The 14,217-nt window shown below is 31.6% G+C and overlaps 1 protein-coding gene across 4 annotated transcripts in view; it reads left to right on the forward strand.

Annotated features, from left to right (window-relative positions):
- Positions 1 to 3,099: 3,099 nt before the first annotated feature.
- LOC126967981 (CUGBP Elav-like family member 2) overlaps positions 3,100 to 14,217 on the forward strand; it is a 510,078-nt gene continuing 498,960 nt past the window's right edge. For 2 of the 4 annotated variants that reach the window (XM_050812724.1, XM_050812725.1), the window contains exon 1: positions 3,106 to 3,220. The gene's annotated coding sequence lies outside the window, so the exon portion shown is untranslated. Of the gene's footprint in view, positions 3,221 to 14,217 lie in introns of all 4 variants that reach the window. The other 2 variants (XM_050812728.1, XM_050812727.1) reach the window with 2 other exon arrangements.

The raw sequence follows: 14,217 nt of genomic DNA on the forward strand, positions 1-14,217 counted from the left end.
TCAAACCAACAAAAACATTACGGTGTGCAAAACAAGCAACACTATGATATTATTATTAATAAATTTTATTAATTTCTCTAAAAAATCTAATTTATTTTTTCTGTATAAGTGATTGATGTAAAGGTGTTGTGTTATGATGCTGATTATTATTATTATTATGCAATTAACGCAATTAGGTTAAGTAAAAAGAGTATTATCTTTTTTCTGACACAGAACAACAGAAACTGCAGAACTATTAAAAACAAAAGTGTGAATGAAAACTTCAAAAACAAAGCAGTTATAACACGAAAATATCACAACATGTACGAAAATGGGAGGGGGCATTGCGTTCTAGCGAGGTTTAGAGATAATATGGACTTGTAGAATATACTAAATTCTTGAAGTTATACTTCTTTAGGCGCGTTATGAAAAAATTAACATCTTTGCAAGATTTTTACAAAATTGTTCTTTCTAAAAATGTAGAATAGCACGAGGTATTTTCATTTTAATGTTTTTTGCTTCCATAGGCCAAAGAACTATAACTTCTTGCGTGCATACATAAGTACACAAACACTTTTATTAGGTGAAGAGAAGAACACCGGGCATCAACTAGCTTGCTATAAAATGTAACTGTTTAATCAAATCACAGACTCAGGGTTAACTTTCGTAAAGATTTACTGATCTGGCATTTACAATATCTTACAATGCCAAGAAATTATGCGACGCCGGGAAATATTATAAATATCCTGAATTCACGTTTTTATTTCTAGTTCAAACGGCACATTGGGTATTAAAAATATCATGCAAAGTCATTAGTGAATGCCGCTAGTATTATAAGCAAGTTACTTTACTGTCAATCGTATAATAAATAGGACTTCGGGAGATTAGTGATTGCTGCCAGCCAAGCTTTTAAGGTTTTGCCTTTGTCGAGTCTTTTTTTTTATGGAATAGGAGGACAAACGAGCGTACGGGTCACCTGGTGTTAAGTGATCACCGCTGCCCACATTCTCTTGCAACCCCAGAGGAATCACAGGAGCGTTAGCGTTGCCGAGTTTAGTTTAGAGAAAAACTCCAACTTTAAACTAATAATATGTCTACAAAATTTCATTTCAATTGGGCTAGCGGCTGTCGAGTTTTAGGTGAACATGCATATACATTCTTTTTATAAAATACCTTTTAAATAAAATTCTCGTGTCCGGTGTTTGTTACCAAACTCCTCCGAAACGGCAAAACTGATTTATATGAAATTTTGTAGGCATATCGGATAGCTCGGAAAATTGCCCAAAATCTATATTTTAATACCTAATTGGAATCTAGAACATCTATATTTTAATACCTAAATGATAAGGGTGACCCGAACCAAAAATATTTTTTTTTTACATTTTTTTTATTATGATTCAGCATTACAAAAATACATACGACGTCTAATTTTCACTCTTCTACGATGAATCAATGTTTTCTAATCACGCTTTTTGTATATGTCTGTTCAATCCACAGATCCGAAATAGGGTTGCAAGATGGCAATCGAATACAAATTATTGTAATACGATAAATTTTATGTACGATATATATGGTAGGTCTGAGAATCGGTCGTCATCTATTTTTTATACTCTCTTTATAAATTTTAACTATTGATTTTTTATTAGTTTAATTAGCAATACAACGTTTGTTAGGTCAGCTAGTATAGATATAAAAGCAATGAAAATCTAACACTTGAATAATCGTCAAAATGGACTTTTATGTGGCATTTTTAATTTATTTATTTATTTATTTAATATTTTTAAGAAAGCCAACAGCTGGTTTTACATACATTAAAATAATTAACAAACATAATTCGTTCGAGCTAATAATAGGCTTCCACATGTACATAGGAACAAGTATAATATTATTAAATGTAACATATTAATTACAAACAAACAACACAAGTATAATTAAAAATTATTAAATAAAACTTCATAAAATTATTAAATAAAATCTTCTCGCACTCCTATCGCCAGTTGAGAGCATGATCAAAAAAGAGTAATTTCATTCCTTATGTTAATTTGTTAATCACTGCTAAATTGTTTTACCAAATGGGCTCTAATTGAATTAATACTGGAGTTAAAGAGATCAATATTATCCGTGTCACAAAAATGATTGAATGACTGCATAGCTCTTAAAATAAATGTGTTCCTTCTATAATTTGTGCGACACAATGGTACAGCAAAGATATGCTGTTGTCTTAACATTCTACTAGGGGCTGCCAGACAGACTTTGGTCAGTAATATAGAACAGTCAATCATACTTCTTAGTATTTTGATTAAGGTGATTATATCAGAAATATCTCTACGAGCTTTAAGTGGTAGAAGGTGGAAGCGCTTGCAGTGCTAGTTCTGTGTCCATTTATCAAATAGACAGTCATAATGAGTATTGTACATAGGAGTCCATCCATACTCTGTCGTATTCTTTTAACTTTAAAATATATGTTTTTTAATATTTTCACAACTATTTAAAAAAATGTTTAGTTGTGATTCTAACGCTTCTCTTTTCTATGCTGGCTCAAAAAGTGATTCGAAAAACCAATTAATAGTAAATAAAATTAATATGTATTTGTGACTAAAGTATATAAATTAGCAATTAAAATATTTATTCTGAATAACCACTTAGAGGTGATACAGTAGGTATGTCTACTTGTATCTACAAATTTTATTGAATAATATATATTTTTTTTCAATTAAAGTGATAGAGGTTTATTTATTTATTTTAGGTACCTTATAATATTTTAATTATCGCGGTTCTTAGTCTTTGTGTCAAAAACTAATATGTAAAAGACTAACTTTTAAAACATATTATTTTTGTACCTTATTTGATTATAAAAAAATATAAAATTAAATTAAATAAATATCCAACAGAGAAATATTCCTAAACTTTTTCAACTTGCTTTGTTTTTATTCTGAATGCAGAGATTTTGTAAAACTATAAATAATAAAGTATCCAAATTGGGCGCAAAACACTTGGCTTGAGTTCAAGAATTTTTCAAATATTGTCAATGAAAATCTGTTTATCTAACGTATATATATTGATTAGTACGTTTGATGCTATATATGAAAATAAATTGTAATACGACTAACGGTCAGTCTAGTGTTACTTGCGGTGTGGAGTGGTACTTGTTTTATTTTCCGATTTTCCATCGGACACGTGGTGTTTTGTGTGTGTTTATGTGTATACCTGTTCTTGGATTGTGTATTGTTATTGTCATCAAGTAAGTGTTATGGTACATACCTAAACAATATTACATCTTAGTATTTTTTATTTACATAAAGGAGTAATTTAGAGAACACATTATAAACAAATCTGTAAACAACTAAACACAACTTGATTCGTAGAGATATAAATCTTTAAAAAATATTTAAATTTTTATTCTTGCATTTGAATTGTTTGTTAAATTTATTAAATGCATTATTTTTACTGATAGGTACATAATTGGTGAATACATAGAATAAGCGATAATCAGCTCCAAATATTTTAGAGACTTCACATACTTTGTCCTTTTATAATGCACCTTAAACAAATTGGTATTTAGCTAATTTTACAAACAATAATTTTAATTATAAGCGATATAGGCGCCACCTAGATTACAATAGCTGTAACGCATTGAATCGTATTTTTGGTAAGAGGACGCTACTTCGAACTGTCTAAATCATCATCAAAGAGCTCTCTTGAATACACACCATTAAGTGAAAGATTTATTACCACTTCGTTGAATATAAGTATAGATTTCGATCACAAGTATTTTTGATAACTTTGATCTTAAAATATAGATTTCAACCTAAACTACTAACGTCATTATTATAGGTACTGAAAATCCAATATATATATATATACAGGCATTATATTATATAATATATTTGATTATTATTTGTTTTAATTGATTATACTTAATTGTGTTACTGATAATTAAATTTTATTTCAATTTATTTTGACAAAGAATAATTTGAGGTTTCAGTTATAAATAATGAAACAAATGAAACATCACTTTCACTATTTGTCTGTCTGTCAACATGCTTATTACAATTTAGTTCATTTGGTTAAAGTCCCCTTAAATACGAGTAGTAGGTATGTAATATTATTACAAGTTTTAGATAGTCAAATTCAAATAAACTTTATGCAAATAGGCTTAAATTAATAAAACTAAGGTCATTATTAGTATTTTATTTAAATTACTGAATCTACTATATGATCGGAAAATGTAGAAACTCGTGAGAAAAACATACAATTAAACTCAACGATCACTCTTTTAATTCAAATAGTAATAATTTACAATTTATATACATAACAAATTAGTTTGTAACGTACTGCATGCAATATAATTTGAATCGTATTTAAATTGAAAAGTGTTTTAAATATGAAATATTTCGTAAAAAGTAGATAGGAAATTAAATTATGCAAATCCGAAATCCACTTGACATTTTTGTAGTTTGCTGGATTTGCTTGTCAACCTTTGCGATCGTATTTATGGAAGAGAAGTAGAAACTCCCACATTATATACGGGATACCTTGTCACGTGGTGACCTGTCAATAGTTCCACTTAATATTGCCACTAATACAAAACTTTGATGGTCAACGTAGCCTCCGCTTTTGTAGCTGTCGCTTACTTCCATCCGTTTGCCCCCTTTTATACAAAAAAAAAGTATGAAGATCAATCATGGCTGGAAATATATTCAAACCTAGATGTAAGTACACATACCTTGCTACAAGTACTTATCTATTATGCGAATAATGAACTAAGTAATTATAAGAAGACCCATTCAAATCTTATAGCTAATAACTTAAAGGTACTCTTAAACATTTAAAATATTAATAACTTTATTTTTAACGAATAAGAAGTACACTGTGTGAAAAAGAAATATCATATCTAAGGCCCTTATTTCAAAAGCCGTCGCGAATACGTATCTGTAAGTGTAGGTATTATTTGTCTCTTTAATGCACAGTTCTGGAGACAGAGACAAAACAATCTAGATCATAAATCAGTCGTTAAACAGTCATCACAGGAGTTGTTTAGCTAACTACAACAGCGCGCAATTGTAGTGCTGTTCAGAGATTTTCAAGAACCCTGGGGAGCACTGCATTATAATAGCAGGGCATATCAAATACTATTAGCTGAAATTTCTGCTCGTCTCATCCCTTATTGTATAAAACAATAGAAACTACTTACCGCGCACAGCCACTTTGTGGAATCAATTACCTTCTGCAATTTTCCTGAACCGATACAACTTAGAGACCTTTACTCTTAGAGCATACTCCCACCTTAAATTCATCTCGCCACCTTTGTTTTGCTGATGTCCACATGCATTTGCTATATCACTTCCCATCTCATGAGTCTCTTGCGCGCTTGCCTTATATTAAAACAGAACAATTTGACTAAGTCTGCAATGCTGTAAATGTAAATTACCTATTCTTTAACAAGACATAATATATTATTAAACACGTCAAAACTACTCTAATAACCTGCAGTGAGAGGAGGCCGTTTGATAGTATGATATATTATACCTATAAAAATTCAGAGAAGGACATTTATTTAAAGTACCGGCTTTCAAACGAAACATAAAATTGTCAATTTTGTAACAAGAACTCCACGTGTGTGCCATCGCACTATTGTTGCGATTGTATCATTTAAATTTAAGTGTTAAAACAGATTTGAATTGTTGTTTAATTTTATATTATGCTAGCTGACCTGGCAAACGTTGTTTTGCCATATAAATTATTTTTAGAGTTAGACCGTCTCTTGGACATTGCAACATTACTTTATTTTTCTAAAATAATTTTCTTTTCTAAAATACACGTATACTAAATTACTTCTTATTATACTAGATACCTGCCAATAAAAATCCCGCCAAAATCGATCCAGCCATTTCAGAGATTAGCCGGAACAAACAGACAGACAGCTAGTCTGTCAGACACACAGTGTAGTACAGAATTGTAAAAAATTTCAAATTGGTGCATGTACCGTATATATATATATATATATATATATATATATGTCGTAAAAAACGGTTATTTCAATATTACAAGCAGACACTCCAATTTAATTTATATGTATGTATGTATAGATTGTAATATTAGTTAATACTTATTTATATTTAATTGTAACAGCAGCTATTAATATTTAATGTTATGTACATCTGTTATTGGTACTCACATCAGTAATTTAATTTTTAAAATAGTTTAACATAATTGTTATATGATGTGTACTATTGATTATCTATTAGAACAAATAAATTAATATTGGTTGATAAATTAGGAATTAATTAACATGTTATTCAAGCTCCACTGAAAGTTAGTAAGGAATTGATTCTAAAATATAATCTCCCTTTTATAGTGAATAAAAGAAACTACACATTTTTTTAAATTACTTACAGTGAAGAGACCACCATTCCACCTTCGCACGACACGCCACAAGTTAGGATATCATCCCCACCATCTGGATGTGTGGCGGTCCTCCACAGTGCGGTTTTCAAGGAGCTTTCTTCCACGTTCTACTAAGCTGTGGAATGAGCTTCCTTGTGCGGTGATTCCGGGACAATACGACATGGGTACCTTTAAAAAAAGCACGTACACCTTCCTTAAAGGCCGGCAACGCTCTTGTGATTCCTCTGATGATCACTTAACACCAGGTGACCCGTACGCTCGTTTGTCCTCCTATTCCAATAAAAAAAAAGAGACTTAGTGCGAGACTTAGACGTTAGTTCCTAGGCTAGCAGAGACGTTTAAAAGTAGACAGTTTTGGATAGTCCAAAATACTCGACCGGCCAACGACGCGAACGCTGATAACAAACAAGGACAGCGCTAGTTAGACACACATGATCAAGGAAAGAGATAACGATATAGCAAAATGCGTTGACCTCTGAATGATAACTCTCAGGTCGCGTACATCTTTCGCTATAGTTGTATAACTTGTGATTGAAATTAGATCATGTTTATATCTAATAGGTTGTAGTTCATTTAAATCTTTTAACGATATATCGTATTCAATTGAAAATTATTTAGCTGCTTGTTTTTGCCCATAACTTTATCAGCGGGGTCTTAATTGGAATTTCTTTTCTTTTGCGGATCGATTGAAATAAAACCAATACTTATTGCTAATTCAAGTTAATTACTTATATATTATAGAAAACTGAATCCAATTTGCTTAAATAATATAAATCTAAATAAAAAATATATCTTGTGTGAATTCAAGGCAATTCTTTTCATGAGTTTTTGTGCCGACGGACTACAAGAACTATTGGTCTTCACCACATAAAAAAACAAATAAACACCACCGAGTGATGTAAATTTCCTTAGCTTTATATACTAAGCAACTACAGCCGCCATGTTGATGTTGTTTTAAGTTGAGAGTGCGCCAGAGAGAACACACAAGTCATGCCTTCAAATCGCGGCCTCCTGCAACTCTATATACCAAATAATATAACTATGAATATCACCAGACTTATTCTTTTAAATGTGACTTATTAGTAATCTATTAAGATAATAAGGTTGATGAAGATAAGCTATAATTTTTATGAATATAGCCTCTGAAAGCAACAAGCAAATGTATTATTTATAATTCTGAATGAACAACTTAGACTTAGTTTTATGAAGTTTTAATAGGAGGACATCGTTATTTCATAGAAACACCGATGTACGTGAGTTTAGGACAAAACAATAATATGAATCGAGACTGAACGTATATCAATCGATCTCGATTGTATAATTTTAGATTTTGTTTTTATAATAATATAAGCTGAAAAGTAATCATCTAAAATAAGAAATCTTGGTGATTTATGTAACCCGTAAAATATAAGCTAATTTTTGTACAGATAAATAAAATATTTTTAAATAAAAAAATGTGTATATTGACTGAAATTGAAAAGTAAAACGCAGATTTATAGTATCGATAGATAGTAGTAATATGTTATGTTTTTAAAGTGAGGGGTATCACTATAAAAACATAACATATTGTTTAGATTTACAAGAGCGACATCTCAAGTCAATTTCCTAATATGCACATATTGGGGTTGAGCAGGTTATCAACTGTAAAGTGGATCCTATAGATGAAGCCACAACCTAAGAGTTGAACAAAGCAAACAGAATTTTGTAACGAAGCGGTACTCGAACGGTTATCTCAGTTGATTAGAGCACCGGCACAGAACGCCGGAGGTCGTGGGTTCGAGTCCCGCATCGTTCATAAAATTTTGTTTTTCAAATTTTATTTGTGCACTATTATTGATGCACTAACAAATTACTTTTTATTTCCCGTAGATAAACTTCTAGGAAATTGAAGTAAACCCTCTTTGGGCTAAGCACAAGTTCTTGGAGACAATCGCAATCGGCACGAACACTCATAAATTAGTTATACAGGCGCATATCAGATTTGACAAGTTGACCCGAGCACGTCCGTCTGTCAGATGTCAGAGAAGTTTGGCATATTAATGGGGTAAAATTGCCTATAAATTGGGTATCGTAACTACAAACTGAGACGTCAATACTTCAAATTAAAATACAATTAGATTATAACTTTATTTTACAGATTATGTATACAATTAAATTTGAATTGAGAATGTCTCGCAACTTCCTTAGTTCATACATAATAAACAATAACTAAGTACTATTTCGGTCAACAGATCAGCATAGCAATCAAACGCAAAAATGCTGTTAATATTGTTGGTACCCTTTTCTGTAATTATAATTTTAAATCAATGTAATCATAGTATTATAAATACAGCTTTATGCATTGTTTCATTCATGCAAATATAAAAAGTACCAATTATAAAAAATAACAGGTAGTATTGAATATACATATTAAATATGTCTCAAATTAAAAAAAGTAACCACTTAATCTCAAACGCAGCTAAAGTCAAGTCAAGTACTACAAAGCTGTGGAATGAACTTCCTTGTGTGGTGTTTCCGGGACGATACGATATGGGTACCTTCAAAAAAGCGCGTACACCTTCCTTAAAGGCAGGCAGCGCTCCTGTGATTCCTCTGGTGTTGCAAGAGAGTGTGGGCGGCGATGATCACTTAACAACAGGTGACCCGTACGCTCGTTTGTCCTCCTATTCCATAAAAAAAAAAAAAGTCAAAGTCAAAAAAATCTTTATTCACTGTAAAACTTTATAAGTTATTTAGTGCAAGTCAGGATGAAGTACAAAAGTTGCAATAGCATTCAAATGAGTATAACAATATTCATTAACAAAATTTCGAATTAAATTATTTTATTTCTTCAGTCTGTATCATGGAATAATAGTGATGTTTGTTTTCTGTCTTATAATATTTTCTGAAAGTCACAAACATAAATTAAATGTATCTGAAATATTAGTCCTAAATTATCAAATAATGATGGCTTCATATGAAATTCATTTATGCTAGGATAATAAGATACATAATAGCTTTAAGAGTAAATGTATACGCTTTTATAATAAAGTCCCAGCTACTGTTCAGGAATTATCTACAAATAAATTAAAATGGTTTGTTAAAAAATGGCTCTCTCACAAATCCTTCTAGTCCACAGCTAAATATCTAAGTGATCGGACAGACTGGGACAGCATAATCTAGTATGCTTATTTTATAGCATTAACAGTATAATATTGTATATTTCATTAAAAAGAGCGCAGAAAAAGACTGCTAGGAGAGTTCCTTGCGGCGCTTCTTCTCTCTCAGAGCACCATTATAAAAAAAAATTGAGAAAAATAAACGCCATTTATGATGCCTTCCTGAATACAAATTTTACATATTATTAAATGATAATTAAATATTTTTCACTTTTATCACTTACTAGCTTTTGCCCGCGACTTCATGCGCGTGCTTTGGACAGCAATTTTTATTTTTTAATATACTCACTTTGCAAATAATACACAACAAACTACCATGGTTAAAACATTTTTATAAGCTACCAACTATAGAACTTTGTCCCCACACAGGTCTAGATTTTAATAACGCAAAAATTATTTATTTATTTTAATAAACAAATATTTATTTATTTCTTATCAAATGCCTAAATACAAATTTTCATGGTGTTATCTTCGATAATGACGAACTATCACACAAATTTTGATCCCCTATTTCAACCCCGCAACAAACAAACTTACATTCACATTTATAATATTACTAGGGATTACTAAATAAATTAAAAGTTGACAGAGTAAAGATTAACTTTTCCATTCCAATACGCAATATCTTGAACGATTTGTAAGTAGAAAGCAAACATCTTGCAAACTTTAATGTATATTTTGGGCGTAGATTTTGGTTTGTAAAGTTTTAATTGAAAATATTCACAAGACAATCAGAATACAGTGAGACAAAGACAAAGTTTCGGACTTCCTAGTTTGGATATTCAGGAAGCTTACACACCGCGCGAGCGAGCAACAAATTACTTCTGAAATCTTATGGACACGACACTTGCACGTGGGTCTATAAGTCTCACAGTGACAATCAATCAGCAGCGTAGATGGACACTAGATTCGCTGTCAGCGTATGTAAATGAGATAGTAATAGTCTGTGACGTGTGGTATGTTTTCATGTTTTGGTTCTGGACGATTTGTACAACATAATAGACAACAAAATCACTAAATTTCGTAATAAAATTAGAATTTAAATTTAAAGAGATAGTAGATATTGTAGTGTATCTCGCTTACTCTCAATGCCAATCTTATTTATGCATCTCTGCCACATTATTATTGTTACTTTAGTGATCGATCTATTGTTCATCTTCTATCTACGATCAGCAGTGTCAAAAGAGCCAGTATAATCAAAAATTACTTGTTTAATAGGTAGGTACTGCAAGAACTTAATCATATACAAATCTCACTGTACCTATGTCTACTGTGGTGTTACTTTGGTGGTTGCAAAGGTAAATAAATTATTTTAAAATTTGACACTTAGATGACGCGAAGAGAAAGATATTTTGTCAACGCAGGATAAAGAGTCGAAGCCATTTACAATTATAACTATGTAATAATTTACTAACCAACTTAAGACTGAAGAAAGTTTGTCTTTTATTTGTAATTCTACACTTACGTGTAGGGCACATAGCAAAGACTGTATTATTGAAATTTCTGTTTAGGACAGGGTAAGATATTAAATATAAATAAAATGTAGTGATAGGCAAAACAATTTCTGACTAGATGAGAACAATAAATCTAAGGCTTAAGTTTACTATTACCATCACATTTTAAGGATAAAACTCATTAAATGTCTCTATCGATTAAATCAGATGTTCAAATAAAGTTAGAAAATACTATTTTCAGAAACTGTTATTGCACGCGTCATAAGCGAAGGTTGTGCTCTACTCTCGACACATCAAAAAATCAGTTTTCTTGAAACTAAAACCATTTTTTTTTATTTATATCGCACTTCAATATATTGGGTTATATCAAGTCAAATAATCTGTGAGGTAGATAAAATATATTTCAATAATAATTATTCTGTATTAAACAAAATATTTTCTGGGCGTCCGTGTGTGGATGTATGTGGCAGGGAAATTGGTCGACAAAATAATCGTACCGGAAATTTTTTAACATACTGCGGACTTTCTCAATTAATATGATCGTTCAAGACATTGACCAACTATTAATTTTACTAAAGTCTACTATTTACTAATAATTTATTCCTAACATTAGAATATTGTGGAAAATGAGATTACGAGGCATGCACTTTTGGATGTTACAAACTTTTGAGTTATATACTTAGCCTTAAGTTCTGTTACAAATAAAAATTAATCTATTTCTCATGACGTTACGTAATCGTAATAATATAATTAGGAAATAAGATCAAAAAGGGTTTTTAAGCTATTAAGAATAAATTTCAAACAACACAAAGACTAATATTCGAATAGAAATCGGGCAGATTAACGTCCTAACTAGTCAACGGTTGCAGCGAAAATGTGTCGACGCTTTTTTTTTTCGAGAGGAGGAAAATACGTTTACGTATTAATATGTCGGACTCGAGTGTCCGTGCGACTAAAAACCTCCTCTATGCTGTTGGCCCTGAAGGCTTTTACAGCGACATAGGACGTGGGCCGTGGAGGCCGCAAAGACTACGCAACAACAGTCGTGGGGCGTCTCCTAAGGAGACTCGAACCTCGTACTGTGTGCTTGTTGGAAGGAGAGAGATTGAAAGTGAAGATGAAAGATGAAAAGATGAGAAGAACATACTCGCCGGCGTGTGGTGATGTTTTGTGTAATGTATGTAAGTGTGTATGTATGTGTTTATGAATGTATGTATGTGTTCGAGATAGATTGCGCAGAATCAATATCGGCACTATGAATGTCTACATTGTTTGCCGATAGATGGCGCTAGTACCAGAATGTATGTACTTAACACGCGCCTTAAGTATTTGTTTAGATATAGTGACTATATTTAATATTGTTTATGTTAATGTGGGCTAGCAACTAGTAGTAATAAGCTAGGAGCTAGAAACTAGAATAGTTCATTTGTTAATGGTGTTATTATATATTATAATAATAGTTCAAGTGAATACGTGAAGTTTCATTTAACAATAGTATAGGTCAGTCTAGTAAAAGTTCAAACTGAGCTATCATTAAACATAGTTTTTGGTCCTTCGAGCCGGATCCCGTTAGGGGTAGGGTCAAGATTAGGACATCCCCCGAACTCGCAGTGGTTCGCTGCAGCAAGAGTACGGGCACTAGTGGCTGTGGTCATCGCTCGCAGTAAAGCGGCGCTGTCTATGCTATGGTGGTGGATGGATGCTGACGGAGCATCATAGGAGTGAAGTGAGTGGTGAGCAGAGAGAAGAGCTACACTGAAGAGGACAACACGAGTTGATGCTGGTGGTGCAGTAGCGTCGAGGTTCCACAAAGTTCAATAGTGAGTGATCAAAGTGAAAACGTGAGTACAATTTTGAGTTGTGAATTTGCCAAGAAATTTTGAACTTTATATGTATCAAGAAAATAACTTTGAAAAATTCAGCAAATAGTAACTTAATGAATTTAATAAAGATTTAAACTTAGAAGAAATAATTAGTAATTTTGAGCTGTCAGTATATAGTAATATATTTTAAGGACTTAGAATAATTTTACAAAAAGTGATGGTACGGGGAACCTATGTCCGATTTTCCTCAGTATGTCTTAATTGTCAAACACTTGTAATTTTTTAAGCGTTTAAAGAAACTTGTATACTTTATTTTTGTACATATATTTCTATCATAAATAGCAAGTTAACTTACAGTAATAGTCAAACACTGAATTTGTATAGTTTTGACTTTATTAATAATTTCATTTACTGTGTATTGTATAAGCATTTCTGTTTAGTTTGATAGTTTATCGAACTTCATTTATTTATTGTGAACTCTTAGGTCATAGTAGATTAGTTATATTCTGGGTTAATATTTGTAGTCATGGAGGGACTTATTAACGTTCTGAAAAATAATCAAAATGTAATTTCTAAGGGATTAACTAATTTTAGAAAGAGTCCGAAAGATAGATTAACCATAGAATATATCGAGACAAAACAGGACTTACTGGGAAAAAGTTGGGTTTCACTTATAGACACACATTCTAAACTTTACGAGCGATTTTCATTTGAAGATGTCGACCAAAAGATAAGTGATATTTATGACAGTACTGAAGATACTTATGTAACATATAAAAGTTTAATGAAGGCAGTAATTAATAAGATCAATGTCGACAAAGAACCATCGCCAGGTGGTCAGAATCCTTTTAATAATCAGTCCAAATCATCTAGTTCTTTAATTAAATTGCCGAAGATCTCGATACCTACATTCTCTGGTAAATATTCTGAATGGACAACTTTTCATGATCTTTTTACATCATTAGTTCATAATAATGATTCGCTTGATAATGTCCAAAAAATGCACTTTTTAAAAAGTCATCTTACTGGTGAGGCAGAACAACTAATAAGGCATGCCCCAATAACTGATACAAACTATAGTCAATGTTGGACTCAATTAAAAAGTAGATATAGCAACAAAAAGTATCTTAGTAATTGTATTTTGCAAAGATTATATGGTCAAAAGCGTATGCATGTCGAATCAGCGACATCGCTGAAAGAACTGATTGATACTACTTGTGATTGTTTAAATGCACTCAAAAATTTGAACATAGATGTATCTACCTGGGATGTTATTATCATTCACATTGTGACGTCAAAGTTGGATAGTGAAACACGAAAACAGTGGGAGTTGAGTGTCTCCAATATTGATTCAGGGAATGAACTGCCAACTTTTGATCAATTAAAACTTTTTAT

The sequence above is a fragment of the Leptidea sinapis genome, chromosome 14 (assembly GCF_905404315.1).
Source record: "Leptidea sinapis chromosome 14, ilLepSina1.1, whole genome shotgun sequence".
Taxonomy (NCBI): domain Eukaryota; kingdom Metazoa; phylum Arthropoda; class Insecta; order Lepidoptera; family Pieridae; genus Leptidea; species Leptidea sinapis.